Source organism: Camelus dromedarius, chromosome 2 (genome assembly GCF_036321535.1).
Source record: "Camelus dromedarius isolate mCamDro1 chromosome 2, mCamDro1.pat, whole genome shotgun sequence".
NCBI classification, from domain to species: domain Eukaryota; kingdom Metazoa; phylum Chordata; class Mammalia; order Artiodactyla; family Camelidae; genus Camelus; species Camelus dromedarius.
This window is the reverse complement of record NC_087437.1, coordinates 78,933,775-78,949,717: the sequence shown is the minus strand read 5'-3', so window position 1 is coordinate 78,949,717 and position 15,943 is coordinate 78,933,775.

Sequence of the window (15,943 nt, the reverse complement as noted above, 5' to 3'; positions counted from 1 at the left end):
TGAAGTCAAAATTATTTATAAAAGTAATAAAACAAAAGATTGTATGGAAAATATTAATTTGGATATAACACGTCATGCACCAAAACCAGCTGTATTTGCAGTCAAGATACAGATTTAAAAGATCAGGTTAAAAAAAAAAGATTAGGTAAATAAAATACAACTTACTGCCAAATAATATTTATTAATAAAATAAATTTGGAAGTCTGTCCTCAAAGGGAGTATTATTACATATTAGACAGAAAAAAACTATAAAAAGTAAAATAATTAAAGCCATTTTATTTAACCTGTAGTTTGGGAAATAATATATTTACATGCTTGAAGCTTTCCATTTATCATTTTCTGAATACTATATATATATAGTTTATATCCTTCTTTAGTAATACTATCTTCCATGTAACACAAACCTATTCCTTAAACACAGAATAGATTTAAATTTATTTAATATTTAAATTTTTAAATACTCTTTGATATATTTTGCTTGCTGCAATTTTCTTGGTTTTCCTCCATATTTCGTGTGAGAGTGATTATTCTGGTTATTTACTCATAATCCATTGAAGGATTATGGCAGAATAAATTTATGCATTGATATGTTGATAGATGTTTAGGATACTACCAACATTTTAACTTTTCAACAAATACTACATTTCTCGTTGACATTAAGGATAATAAAATATTACTATTAACAAATCTATTCTCTCAAATTTGGTAACAAAGATGAAATGGACCAATTCCTTGAAAGGCACAATCTGCCAAACACACTAGAAGAAACAGATAATCTGAATAGGTCTTTATCTATATTGTCAAAACAGAAGCACCAGTCCCAGATGGGTTGATTGGTGAACTCTACCACAATTTAAGGAGGAAATTACACAAACTCTTCTATAATCTCTTCCAGAAGACAGAACCAGGGAATATTTCTAACTCATCCTACAAGGCTAGCATTATTCTAATATGAAAGACAAAGAACTTACAAGAAAACTACCAACCAATATATCTCTTAAACATAAAAATATTAGCAAATTGAACGCAACACTGCATGAAAAGAATAATACACCATGACCAAGCAGGATGTATTCTAGGTTTGCAACACCAGTTCAACACTGGAAACATCAGTTAATAAATAAATCAGATCAACAGGCTAAAAAATAAAAATCCCAAGATCAATAGCACAGAGAAGCCATTTGACAAAATCCAATATTCATTCATGATTTAAAAAAAAAAGAGATCTTGTCGAATACTAAGAATAAAGGAAAACTTTATCACTTGGTAAAGAACATCTATAAAAAATAATTAACATACATAAGGGTGAGGGACTAGAGGCTAACCCACAAATATCAAGAAAAAAGCAAGGCTGTTCTCTCTCACCACTGCTTTTCAACATCATACTAATCCTAGGAATGCAATATGAAATAAATAAATAAATAAATAAATAAATAAATAAATAAATAAATAAATAAATAAAAGATATACCAGGTTGGCAAGGAAATAATAAAACTGTGTTTGTTTGCATATGACATAATTATCTATGTAGAATATATTAAAAAAATCAATCCCAAATACTGAAATTATTAAGGGATTATAGTTAAGTTTTCAGGATACAAAGTTAATATGCAAAAGTCAATTGCTTTCCTACATATAAGCAATGAAAAAGTGGAATTTGAAATAAAAAATGCCAAAACATATTAGCACCCCCAAAATTAAATACTTAAGTATAAATATATCAAAATGTATACAAGATCTATCTGAGAAAAATTGACCAAAAAATCAAAGAAGAATGATACAAATGAAAACATATTCCATATTCATGAGTAGAAAAACTCTATATTGTTCTCAGTTCTATAAATTCAATGTAATTCCAATCAAAATGCCAGCAGGTTATTTTATGGATATTAAAAAGATGAGTCTAAGTTTATATGGTGAGGCAAAATACCCAGAATAGAAAACTTATAATTGAAGAAGAGTAAGTTCAGAGACCTGACACTACTCAACTTTAAAACTTACTATAAAACTACAGTAATCAAGACAGTTTGGTATTGGTGAAGGAATAGACAAATAGATCAATGAAACAGACAAGAAATCTTAACTAGACCCACAGAAATATAGTCAACTGATCTTTGACAAAAGGCAATACAATGGAGCAAAGATAGTCTTTTCCACAAATGGTACCAAACCAGCTGGATGTCTACATGCAAGAAAATTAATCTAGACAAAAAGCTTATAACCTTCACAAAAATTAACTCAATATGGATTATACAGCTAAAGAAAGAAATAAAAACTATAAATCTCCTAGAAGACAGTTTAGAAGAAAATCTAGATAACTTTAAGTATGGTGATGAATTTTTTGATACATCAAAGGCATAATCCATGAAACAAATAATTCATAAATCGAACATCATTTAAATTAAAAAACTTCTGTGAAAGACAACATCAAGAGATTCAGAAGGCAGGTCACAGACTAGGATAAAATATTTGGAAAAGATATAGTATATTACTAAGCACTCTTAAAACTCAATACAAAAACAAAAACCCATTTAAAAAGTGGGCATATGACCTGAACAGTCCCTTCACCAAAGAAATATACAGATAGCCAATAAGTATAGAAAAAGATACTCAACATTGTATGTCATTAGGTAATTCCAAGTAAAACAAGGAGATACCACTGACACCTATTAGAATGGCCATAGTCTGGAACAGTGACAACATTAACTGCTGGTGGAAATGTGGAGTAACAGGATTTCTCATTTATTGCTGGTAGGAATGCAAAATTGTACACTCACACTGGAAGACACTTTGGAAGTTTACTAGAAAACTAAACATGCTCTTATCATACAATCCAGCAATTGGACTCTGTTATTTAACTAAATGAAGTAAAAACTTATGTCCACACAAATATCTGCATATTCTCTGACATAAACCATAGTAATGTTTTCCTAGGTCAGTCTACCAAAGCAATAGAAATGAAAGCAAAGATAAACAAAAAGAATCCAATTAAATCTAAAAGCTTTTGCACAGGAAAGGAAACCATAACTAAATGAAAAGACAACCTACAGACTGGGAGAATATATTTGCAAGTGATGCAGCTGACTAGGGCTTAACTTCCAGAGTATACAAATAACTCATACAACTCAGTAACAAAAAACAAATGAACAACAACAACAACAAACCAACCGAATCAAAATATGGGCAGAGGACCTAAACAGACATTTTTCCAGTGAAGTCATACAGATAGTGATGAGACATGATGGGACATGATGAGACATGATGAGATGCTCACTGTCACAAGATAATGGATCACTTCAAACCAGTCAAAATGGCTATCATCAAAAAGTCGACAAATAATAAATGCTAGAGAGGGTGAGGAGAAAAGGGAACCCTTCTACACTGTTGGTGGGAATGTAGTCTGGTGCAGCCATTATGGAAAACAGTATGGAGATTCTTTAAAAAACTAAATTAGAGCTACCACATAATCCAGCAATCCCACTCCTGGGCATATACCCAGAAAGAAATCTAATTCAAAAAGATACATGCACCCCAATGTTCGTAGCAGCACTATATGCAATAACCAAGACATAGAAACAACCCAAATGTCCAATGACAGATGATTGGACAGAAAAGATGTGGTACATATGTACAATGGAATACTACTCAGCCATAAAAAGAAATGAAATTATGCCATTTGCAGCAACATAGATGGACCTAGAGATTATCATACTAAGTGAAGTAAGTCAGATAGAGAAAGACAAATATTATATGATATCATGTATATGTGGAATCTTTAAAAATTACACAAATGAACTTATTTATGAAACACAGACAGCCTCACACATATAGAAAACAAACTTATGGTTGCCAGGGAGAAAGATGGGGTATAAATTGGAGTTTGAGATTAGCAGATAGAAACTACTATATATAAAATAGATAAACAACAAGGTCCTGCTGTATGGCACAGAGGACTATGTTCAACAGCTTGTAATAACCTATAATGAAAAATGAATCACTATGCTCCATACCAGAAACTAACACAACATTGCAAATGAACTATATATCAATTTTAAAATGCATATAAATAGGAAAGATGCTCAACATAACTAGTATTAAAGAAAATGCTAGTAAAAATGTTATATATTAACTCTTACCTATTGAACTGGTGAAAAGAATAAACAAAAAACAAAACAAACACGGAACTCTGAAATTTTATTTCTAGATGTGTTCACAGAAGAATTCTCCTAAGTATACACAAAAGATATGTGCAGGAGACCATTTATAAAAGTACCATTTGTTAGAGTAAATTAGCAGAAACAATCTAAGTGTTCTATAATAAATGAATAAATGCTTATATTTTCATACCATGGACAGTCACACAGCAGTGAAAATACTGAACAAAAACTGCATGTATCTTATATATATATGTGTGTGTGTGTATATATATATCTCCTCAAAATTGAATATCCACTAAAAGAAGTGTTATGTAGCAAGAAATGTATAATAAACTGTCATAAGTATATTATACTATAAAATATGCAAAACTTTAGTATATAAGGCTTGTGGTTCTAAGAACTTACTAAAATTAGATTAAAAGATCATGAGAATTTTCAACACAAAATTTTTGTTAATGATTCCTTGTGAGTGCAGTAGAAGACCAGAATGATGAAGTCTGCATAGGAGGCCCTAATTTAGATTTTTTTTAAAGAACACTGCTAGTACACAAAGTAGTAAACAGTTTGTAAAGCAATATGGCAGCCATGAAAATGCACCTGTCAGATCTCCTGCTGCCTCAGCTGCTGAAATCTGTAATCTGACAACTGTAAGTGAATTTGTGCTAATGTGGTGCTTCCTACAGGTTGCTCCTGACAATGACTGAGCACAGCAAAGGGTAGTAAGGCAGATCGACACTTCGGAGATGTTTCACTTCCAACATGTGACTTTGTCTCCAGGAATCCCTGTCAGATTTGACAAAACTTAAAACTGCATTGTAGTCTATGTATTTCTTCTTTCCTTCCCTCCCTTTCTCTTGCACAGTGTTCAAACTGTATCATGCTCCAGCGGCACTTCTAATTTTCCCTTGCTTGTCCCACACTTTTCCTCAACACCATTTTCTCCAATTAATCTCCTGCAAGTCTAATTCGATTTAATATCCTTCTCAGAAGATTCAGATTAACACAAGCAGATATGCCAAACTATTAAAATTCAATTAATCTCTGTACTGGTACAGTGGTAAATAAGCATTCGTTATGTGAAATATGCATAATTTTATAGTTTAATTTGAACAGTATTTTGAGTAATCTATTGTTTCCTTTCTTATAATTTTCTTTGTTTTTTCCTTAGGCATTTGTTGCTTAGTAATCTGGGAAAAAAATATTAAAAAAAAAAAAACCTTCACATGTCAAAGTGAACCAAGATAAATATGCAACAGAATCATATCTTTTTGTCCTGAGTTTCAACACTCATGTGCTCTTTCCATGTATATACTACATATCTGCTGATGATATTTAGTCCATGAATTAAAAAATTGTGTGCTACACTGGAAATTGACACAATATTATAAACTGACTATAACTCAATAAAACAAAATTAAAAAAAAAATCCGAGGCAGAATCACCTCTGTCTGCTGTCAAAAAAAAAAAAAAAAAGAAGAAAACATACTTTCAAATATGTGCACTTTTGTGCCATACAACTCTCTTATCATCAGTAAGGAAACAAATATGCACATATTGTCCTCATCTCTTATATAGACATAAACCTGTCCTTTGGCAATTTCTTTTCCTAAGCAAGCTTTACTTTGCTGTTTGTTAACCACAACTTCCCCATTTCCCTCTTTCATGGGAAAACTTGATGGCAGACTCCTGGGTAGGCCTGCCAAGTTTGTCAAGGAAAAATCTTTAGCTTTTGCCAATTCTTAAACCATAATTCACATGCAAAATCAATAGCCCAATTTCATCTTTAATTGGATCCAATGATAATCTATGTTGAACTATCTCTGTTAAGAAAGCTAGCACATATTCACTGCTATCTCTAAATATTTGCTTTTGCTATTCATACTACCTGGAATGTCCTTTTCAGACTTTTATGTCAATTTGAATTTGTAAGTGTCTTCAAAATGTATTAGATTTTCAGCTTTGAAATAGTTTTCTCAATCACATTATCATTCTACATTTTTAAAGGATTAGAACATAAATACAATCTTGAACTTTATTTGCTGCTTTATAATTGTTTTCCAGTTCTTTGATATTCCTAAGTAGTAAACATTTTTTAAAAACAAGACTACATCTCTGAAGTAATTTTTAAGCCCTATATAGTGCACAGCTAGAATTCTCAAATGCATGAATGTTTAATTAATGAGCCACAACGCTGTTACCCTGGAGAGATCTCAGAGTGAAGCATTCACCACCAGTCATTTAAAATGCCATTCACTGCTTTGGGAGTATAAATTTGAAGAGCATTATGTCAATATATATCAAAAATTTATTTGACGCTGTATTCTCTGTATTAGAGGAACACTATTCCCAGGGATTTACTTAAACAATAGTAATGTGCATGTGGGCAAGGATTTTGTTATATGGATGTTCTGCGCATCACTGTTTATAATTTGAACATTATAGTTATAAGTTCAAAAACAGGGATGTATTAAGAAAACAATTTTATAAACATAAAGTAAAACACTATGTAGTCATTAAAATAATAATTTAGAGAATATTTAAACATGTTTAAACTTGCTAATGATATAATTTTGAGAGGAAAAGCAAAAGAGGAACCATTATGTCTAGATACATGACTTCTTTTTTGATAAAATTTCAATAAAAATACATGCATAAAATATTATGAAGTGTATTTTAAAATAGTGCTAGTAGTTATTGGAAATTTTTGTAATTAGGTTATTTTCTTATATTTGCTCACTTATGTTTTCTATTTTTTTGCAATAAACTTGGCTAGTTTATCTAATTAAATAATTATACAACTGATAGGCATTTAAAAATAGTGAAGTCTCAAAATTGAACCTACTTTGAGCCCAGCCTTACCTAATACATTAACTGGATTTTTCTTTCTGGTTGGAGAATTAATGGGCAACGTCAGTATGTATGTTTGTGTACTCTTTTAACTTTTCCTTTGTTAAATTTTCTGATGAATATTTATCTATTTCGTACTTTTAAAAATACTGAACATTTAAAGGAAAATTCAACTCCTCAGCTGGTATTCCAATTATTTCTTAACCAAGTGTATGTGTGAGAAGAATAGGTGAGCCACAGTCATTTTTACACTACTTAAACACATTGGTGATAAATGCATTGATATTTTTTCTCTATATAATGCATCACAGAGAGTACCTTCATAAAATAACACTGTATATATATCAGTCATGGGGTGTGTTAAGGAAGAAAGTTCTTGATTATGAAGACTTTATTTTAATCAAACTGAGAGATTTATAGCTCTATAAGACGACTGCTGTCCAGCTGTGCAGGCCACTTTTCATTTGTACTTTTTTACACTTATATTCCTTTCTTTGCTTAGACTGGTCTCTACTGAGAACTCTTTTAGTATTGCAGATACCAGAAGAGGCCTATGCTCCTACAAACTTTTTTTCCCCCTCACAGAATAGAATGTGAATATAATCCATTAAAATTAATTACTTTGTTGAAAAGAATGACCTAGCTACAATCAATAGCTTTAGTTTATCCCATTTGATTAGTGACCTACTAAGGGTAATATCAGTGCCCTTGAGAGATGGCTACATATTCTGAGAAGCACTATACCAAAATATATCACTAATATTTAAAGCATGGCTTTTTAACTTGGCATTATTCACTTTCAGACAATTCTTTGTTGGGGATGGGGGTGGGGTGCTGTCCTGTGCATTGCAGGATGTTTAGCATAATTTTGAGCATTTACTCACTACATGCCAGGAGCATCTCCAGCTGTGACACCAAAGAATGTCTCCTGACACTGGCAATATCCTCTGGAGCCAAAAAAAAAAAAAAAAAAAAAAAAAAGCCCCAGTTGAGAACCACTGACATAAATAAGAAATCATAAAAACAAACAAACAAAAACCCTACAAATTCAAGAAGGATAAATAAAGCTGAATTTTACCCTGATTCTACTATAGTAGTTACTGAAACATACTTTCTGTTTCCCCATCTGCAATTTGGATAATATTATTCATATCTACATCACAGTCTACAACCCATCTTCAATTCTTTGTGCCTCCCAGTGTGAATATTTTCATTCTCTAGTAAGATCAGGAGTTCATTTCAGGAAAAATGTGAGAAGACAAGAGTGATGGGTGGGTGGTCTCCTGAGGCTGCATACATCTGAAGTTACTTGGAGATTTGCACACCAGAATTAAGCTGTCTTTGTTTGCCTGCAAAAATTCCAAAATGAATTTTTCTTCCTTGAACCCATGAAGTCTGCAAAGTTAATTTGATGTTTAGGATTTCCTCCAGTTCAACTGAAGCTAAAGATACATGAAAACAACACTATAACTCTCTAAATTTGCTCAGAAATAGTGGGGGTGGGGGGGTTACTTTTCACCCAACTCTATGGCAAGGAGTTGAGGCTTGTTCTATGGGAAACAGGATCCTAATTAATAATCATGACCCCTTTTCAAATATAGATAATACTTTTATTTAAAGAAAAGTAAACCTTAAACAAAAATACATTTAAACATACAGTTCAGTTTAAGTTTGTCTTTTCACACCCAAATGGACTTTGAAACACTGTACAAATTTTCAAAACTTCCAGTCTCAGGGATTTCTCCTACACTGGTCATATTTGACCATGCTATGTCCTTACAGAAAAAGATTTCTCTTTGTACCATAAGCAAAAAGTTAGCATTTACTTAAAGAAATACTTTGTTTGTACTTTGTGTGAAGAGTTCACAGTTTATATTATAGTAGCAGTCAGACAGGTTTCAATAAAATGGAGATGTTGTTGATGATGAACTGATACCCCTAACTTAAATTATTACAGTGGAAAGACGGAAATTAAGTCATTCTCAAAGAATGATAAACAAGAATTAGTGGAACAGTAGCTCTTTTTTTTTCCCCTATAGATGAAGCATAAGAGTTTGAAACCTAAGGATACAATGCAAGGCAAAGAGACAGCAGTGGTAAGTACAGAAGGGAGAGAGCACAGAAGAAGTTAGAGGACATATGCCTTTGTCATCATAGCAGAGACACAGAGAAAGCCCAAAGGACTTGCTGTCAAGAGTAATCTGCATAGGAAATTAAAAATTTGTGGAATTAAAAGGTAGGATAGAAAAAAATATATATGTATATATATATGGAATGTCTTTTCTCCTGTTCTCATAGATCTTATACATCTTTCTTTTTTAAGGGTTAAAGGAAAAGTTTATCATAGCAGAGATACTCTTATATACAAACTGGTTGGCCATGCTTGGTGTGAGATCATCCCTTTGAGTTCATTAGCTATTGAGGCTTGTGAGATTTGAATCTGGAAATGTGTTTCTTTGTGGGAAATGTAATAAAAGAAAACAACAGTTGGCTGATAAGTAACACACAACAAATGCCTCTGAACTTACTTAACAGCTGGTGTTGGTTCTAATGTTGGACATTTAGTTTTATTAGAAGGAGAAATGATATTTAGACAAACTGGATTAGAAACATTGACTAAATGAGCCATAGGCATACAAAATGTAACCTGGGGCTTGTGGCTCAATGAGACTCTCAAAACAACTTCAACCAATCATTGCTGTGGACATACCTGTATGGTACAGGATATTTTTAAATCACCTCAAACAATTCCACCTTTGAAATGATATATACAGGTAGCCCAGTCCCATGGCAAATATCCGTCTCTAGCTTTCTCATATAGTTTAGTCACAATACGCTGGTTTTTGACCTCATAAAGCTATTCAAAGCGTGTTATCCTTTTTGGTTAGTCCTAAAGCATTTTCATTCTTCCATGTTAGGTTTTTCTGTTCAGTGTTATCAATTCTCTTATTGCTTATACTGCCTTTTCAGTAGAACCAAGGAAAATCTGAACCCCCGACAAATCTGTCTATCTTCTCTGAACCAAAGCACTATCCAGAGAGAAATCTATCCACATTCACAGATGGGTGCTTAAATATACTCATGGTCTCAACAGAAATTGGTAATCCTACCATTTTCATTTTTCCCCTTTTACATAGTAGATATTTCAAAAATTTCCATTCTTATCAAAACATTTTTTCACACCATACCCATCAAACTTCATTTTTCACAGATATTTTTGCATCATATTCACAGAGAGAGTTAAGCAATGAGGTGAGTTTAACAATTTCCACCCACAACTATACAGATGAACTTACACCCACCTTACTCCTTTCCTAAGGCATAGAAAGGGTGCTCTTTCTACCCATATTCCTTTCTAATCCATTCCTCCCCATCACAGCCCTGACTCTTATCCCATCTTGCAGTCTCTCAAAGCTCACACCATTTGCTACCTCCTCTCTTTCACTTACATGTAACCACTTCTTTATCTGCATTAAAATTGAGAAGAAAATATTTATTAATATTCAAGTGCTATCCATCTATACATTCTCCCCTACTCCACATTCAGGAATTAAACTCACTTCATTTTATATCCAACATCAGGAGCCCATGGAACACAGAAGAAATGTCCTCCTGGACACAAAAAGACAAGTGACCATGGTAAAAGAAGTGAAGGGGTAAATACATGGAACATTTATGGAAGTAAAGAAAAGAAAAGCTGGAAAGAAAAATGTCCATGGGTGACAGTCAGGGCCAAAATTCAGTGTCCACATGTTACACCAGACTAAAGCCCCATAATTGTGGATTAAATGAGGACAAAGTTGTTTTACTTATTAGACTGCAATGACATTTTAGACAGTCATCATGGAGGCTATGCTAAATTTGAAATTTCAGTTTTGAGAAGATCTAAACATCTACATGGATGTTTCATGTAGAAAACAAGATTTATGTAACAATATTTTTATTTCATAGAACTTAGTTTAAAATATCTTCTTCATTTGCAAACTGATTTCCTTTTTTTAATTAAAAATACATAGCAAAGAAGTCAATGCCGGATTTGCCCAAGTTAGTTTAATAATGCCATTCTACACTTCCAATGTAGACTGAATTCCTAGAACTAATGCTATTAATTGTGGTCCTATAATCAGAAAAGCTTTAAAATTAGGAAAAGGAACACCACTACCAGAAATACATATGTTATTTATTTCATAGCCTCCTATTTCTGTTTATGGATTCAATAACCTCTCAGTTATCTGAAAATACTAATTACAATTTTGTAGAAATTCTGTTCTGTTCCTTGTTTAATCTTTTTTACTTCCTTACCATAAGATTGAATAAAAGAGATAAAGTCTTACTGATATTTCTGATTTTTTCCTTTTTTGCATTTAACAATTATTAAAGATTTGTCTCAATACTAATGAGGAAGAAGCTTCGACATCAAGTCTTAGGCAATATTCTAATCTTTTCTGTAGGTAATTATTTTCAGGGTCAAAAAATAAACTACATGTTTATAAAGAATATTATAAAGGAACAAAGAAGAGCCTATTACTGTGTTATCAGTTATTTTCTAAAATTAATAGCTGGGTTTAGATATTTTATTTGAATTTTTCTGGTTCTGACTTTTCTCTGCCATAGTTTTTATAAATTAGAAGGTGCGTGCACTTCTGTACATATGTATATATACATACATACATAAATACACACATACTCTTTCTAAAAGACTGAGTCAAGATGAACTGTTATAACATTTTCTTCAACTTAAGTTTGTTTATGTATTATTAAATAGTTAATAGTTTTCACTTTCATGTCTTATTTCAATTCAGCTAACAGTTACTGAATGCTTTATTTTAATTATTTATTGGTATTTTAACAAGAAGAATAAAGGTGAATTATAGTATATGCCTTTCTGGTAAATAAAAATACTAAAGGGAAATACACAAATAAAGAAGTAATGTGAATGAAATAATATACTACAAAACTGACTTATGCATAAAGGCTAGAAGGGGAAAGATAAATTATGTGGTGAAATCAGAAAAAGCAGATGGTCATCAAGGCTTATATTATCTAGGAAAAAACAAGAGAAGAAAAATAAATCACTGAAACATTATTACATGAGCAAAATATCAAGATATTTTGTTCCTTTTGTCTTGGAAAGTCAAAACAAAACAAATGATGATAACAAAATTCCTAAGATGGTTTTAAATTTCAAATAGGACAGCAGTAAAGAACTATGGCAGTAAAGAATTATGACTTCCACAAGATCTAGAACAAGCCCATGTGGGTCTGCCACTCATGTAAATATCATTCATCATGTACATCATAATGGAACAGCCTTTTTAGAAGCGCACATCTAGAAAATTAATAATAAAATATAAAATCTTGTTGAATTCATTTTAATCCAAAAGAGGCCACCAGTGGGGTTTTTTTGTTTTTTTTTTTGTAGCATTGCACCATATAATTAAGGAAAATAATTTGCCAAAAACCATGCCTAAATATATGTGTGCATGCAGGCACTGGCACACGCTTTTGTGTTGGAAGGGATGCAAGGAGGCATAATATGCTGACCATTAGCATGAGGAATTTGAAAACTTGATTTAGATTATTAATGAGAAAATATATTCATGGTAATAACATTGTATTGAAGGGAAAAAATTAAATATAAACACATAACTTGCACAAATTGGTCTTTCAGGAGTTTTTGCACCACCTCACTCAATGTGCAACATGTCATCTTGACATTTTAGTGAACTCCTTGACTCCACAAAGATGTATCTTTTTTTTTTTTTAACTTTGATTGGAATATACTTCCCTAACTACTTTACCAATGACCTAACCATAACCCTTTTGGTGAAAAATGCATTTTTTATAAAAATAAACATAAGCCGTGAAATAAAACTTAGGCAGACTGAATTCATCATATTACATATTAAACACAAACTTTAATGCAGCAGAAAAGGAAGTAGGAAGAGCTACCGACACAGAAAAAATGTAACTGAAGTCTTATCTGAGGTTTGTTCAAACCAGCAAAACCACTCTTAAAAAAAAATATAGACCTAAAACCCATCCATACCATTCTTATAACTCAGGCTTACCTCAGTGAGATGCTGAGTGATGTCTCACAGAGTAATAGAGCTGGACAGAAAATCAGATTTGTGTGTCTTTTGTACCTAGCATATTTTATCTTATTTAACCACTCTATCCCTTTGCCTGACTCCCTTTCCATAACAGTACAGTTCAGTATAACCTTGACTGACGCCAAATGGTTAAAAAAAAAAGAATCTGAGAAATTTAACAACAACATATGTAATAGAGTTCTGTGGGTTGGGGCAATTAACTATTCTTACTTTTATAACTAAACTCCTAGAGAAATTGCTAGAATGAACTAACATTTTTATATACCTTTTCCATCCTTAATTAAAATGTTTATTCTCTGGGAATTAAGGCAAGTGAGAGAGCTGAATTAATGAATCACTATGTTACTTAAAAGGAAAAGAAATTATAGATAGATATATAGATATGTCTATCTCCTTTTCTTTCCTTTCCAAGAATATGCTTCCTACCTGCTGTACCTGTGGAGAACACTAATTACAGCTCTTCCTTCTCTTGTCTCTTTAAGCTACGTGAGGATGATTGATTATTCTACTTTGTTCCCCTGTTCCACATTAAATCTCAGCTTGAATGGAGTAATTAAATATACAAACTGCATTGTCTGTATAATAGACATTTGTCATTCTTTTTGTCCACATGTCAGGACTGAATACTTTTTATATGTTTGAGAATTCTCCCAAAGGAAAATACAGAAATTTGCCTTTCCTGCCAGAGTACTTAGATTTGACCTAGGCTCCACAAATCAAAATCAGTGTATGAAGCTTTAATCTAGAAACTGGTCATGTGGAGCAGCAAGCAACACACAGAATTTGTTACTGCGTCATGGGTGGCTGCAACAATGTTCCACTTTCAGGGTCAGTTTGGCAGTAATTCTAGCAATTGTGCCTGGTGGCAGCATGTGCACAGCAAGCTGCAGGGTCTGTTCCTGGAACCAGCTGGGGTCAGTATGTTTCCATTGGAACAGTCTTGTAGTATCATTTGCTTGATGCTCTTGACTGTGAGTCATTACAGCCTGGTACTCAGACATTTCTTAAGATTCTGTGGCTCCATAATAGCAATTGATCAATTCATTTCCTCTAGAAACTATTTAAAGTATGTTTTTCTTGCTTCCAAACAAAAGAAACTCTGACTCATACACTCTAATACAAATTTTAAATCATATAAAATAATTAACTGTTTCAAGTTATTTGAAATAAGTGATAGAGAACTTGTACTGATAAAAACAGAGAGCAAAAGTAGCACCCCTGCCCACAAATGCAGAGAATGAGTGAATATTTTCCTTGTTATTTTGCTAGGGGAAATATATTTTTCTCATAATTCTATACTTTTGTGGGACTCTCATTTTTTACTTTGAAATTCAATATAGTTTAGGTATACAAAGGAAAAATGGTCTCCACTGGAAATATGGTTAATATATAATTGTAGGTTATGGCTTATTTTTAAAGACGTTACCTTGCTCCATACCAGCATACCTTTAATCTTTGAGGGTGATGTCTGATGAAGTTTATGAATCTATTTAATTTATATCTTATCAGAGTTTTCAATAAACTTTCCAAATGAGCTGTGAGCTTTTGCTTATAGGGTTGTTTTCCTTCTAAAAATATAATAATATGATCAGCTTTCTTTGTAAGGACTTTGTAAAGAAAACTATTTAGAAGCAATGCCCCAAGCCATTGATACTTATAGATATTATTAATAATAGTATACAGGAAGCATCTTGGTTCAGTAGAAAAAAACATTTTTAAGGTAGAAAATCTGACAGAAACATATTTCTGCTATGAAAAGGGATTAAGCTCACCCTCACCCCATGATTTAAAGAGCAATGCTGATTCTAAACTGAGAATGCAAATAATAAAAAGCAAAGACATAGTGTGCTTGAGTTAGAAGAAAGAGGGATAAAACATTAAGCAGCCAACATAGGGATTAATAAGGCAATTTTAATACTACTGTGAGACCAGTAATTACAATCGCTGAAATGGGAAGTAGACATCTTACAGCAGATGGTGTGGGTAAAGAGTGAGATGGAACATAAGCAGAGGATCTTGACCAGGAAAGCGGAGTCTGTGAGCTACAAATGCTTAAGTCTACAGTGGTCAACACCAGTTCTAAAGAGGTAACTGGAGATGGAGATTAGAAGCTAGTGTAACTATCTCTTACATATTTTCCATATATATGTGTGTGTGTGTGTGTGTGTGTGTGTGTGTGAGACTTATGTGTAGTTATCTATCTATAAAACGATCATTCTCTCTACATATGTATGTATAATTGTATTGTCATTATACCTTTTGCCAGTTCCATAAAATCCCAAGAGAAAGAGCCTTTACACACGGTTACATGTTAGCTACATGGTTCATGTAAATACCCTATGACAACTTGAATCAGGATTCTGGTGCCCTAAGAGAATATTTTTCTACATTATATGAGATCTGTTTTTCCCTGGCTAGTCTTTGAAAGAAACAGCCATAAAAACTTAAAAATATTTCCAGTAAAAAGAACAAGCATAAAAAAACATGGAAGAAGCATATTTCTCAGGAAAAAGAAGTAGAAAAATCAGAATAGTAACATCAGTAGAACATACAAAGATAAATTTCATTATTCCTTTTAGTTTGAATAAAAGCACATGTGTAAGATGTTTCACAAATGTATGTTGAGACAAAAAACAATATAACATCATCTTGAAGTGAGAGAATTCAGCAAATAATGGGATCAGTATCGCAATGCACTTTTATTGTGAGGGAAAGTATTTGCTAATTTAAACATGAAATTTTGCCTTGACTAAACACTTAGAACAAGGATCTGTCTGTTGTCTGAGCCTGAATTCCTTCTGTGAAACAGAAGATATACAAAGTCTT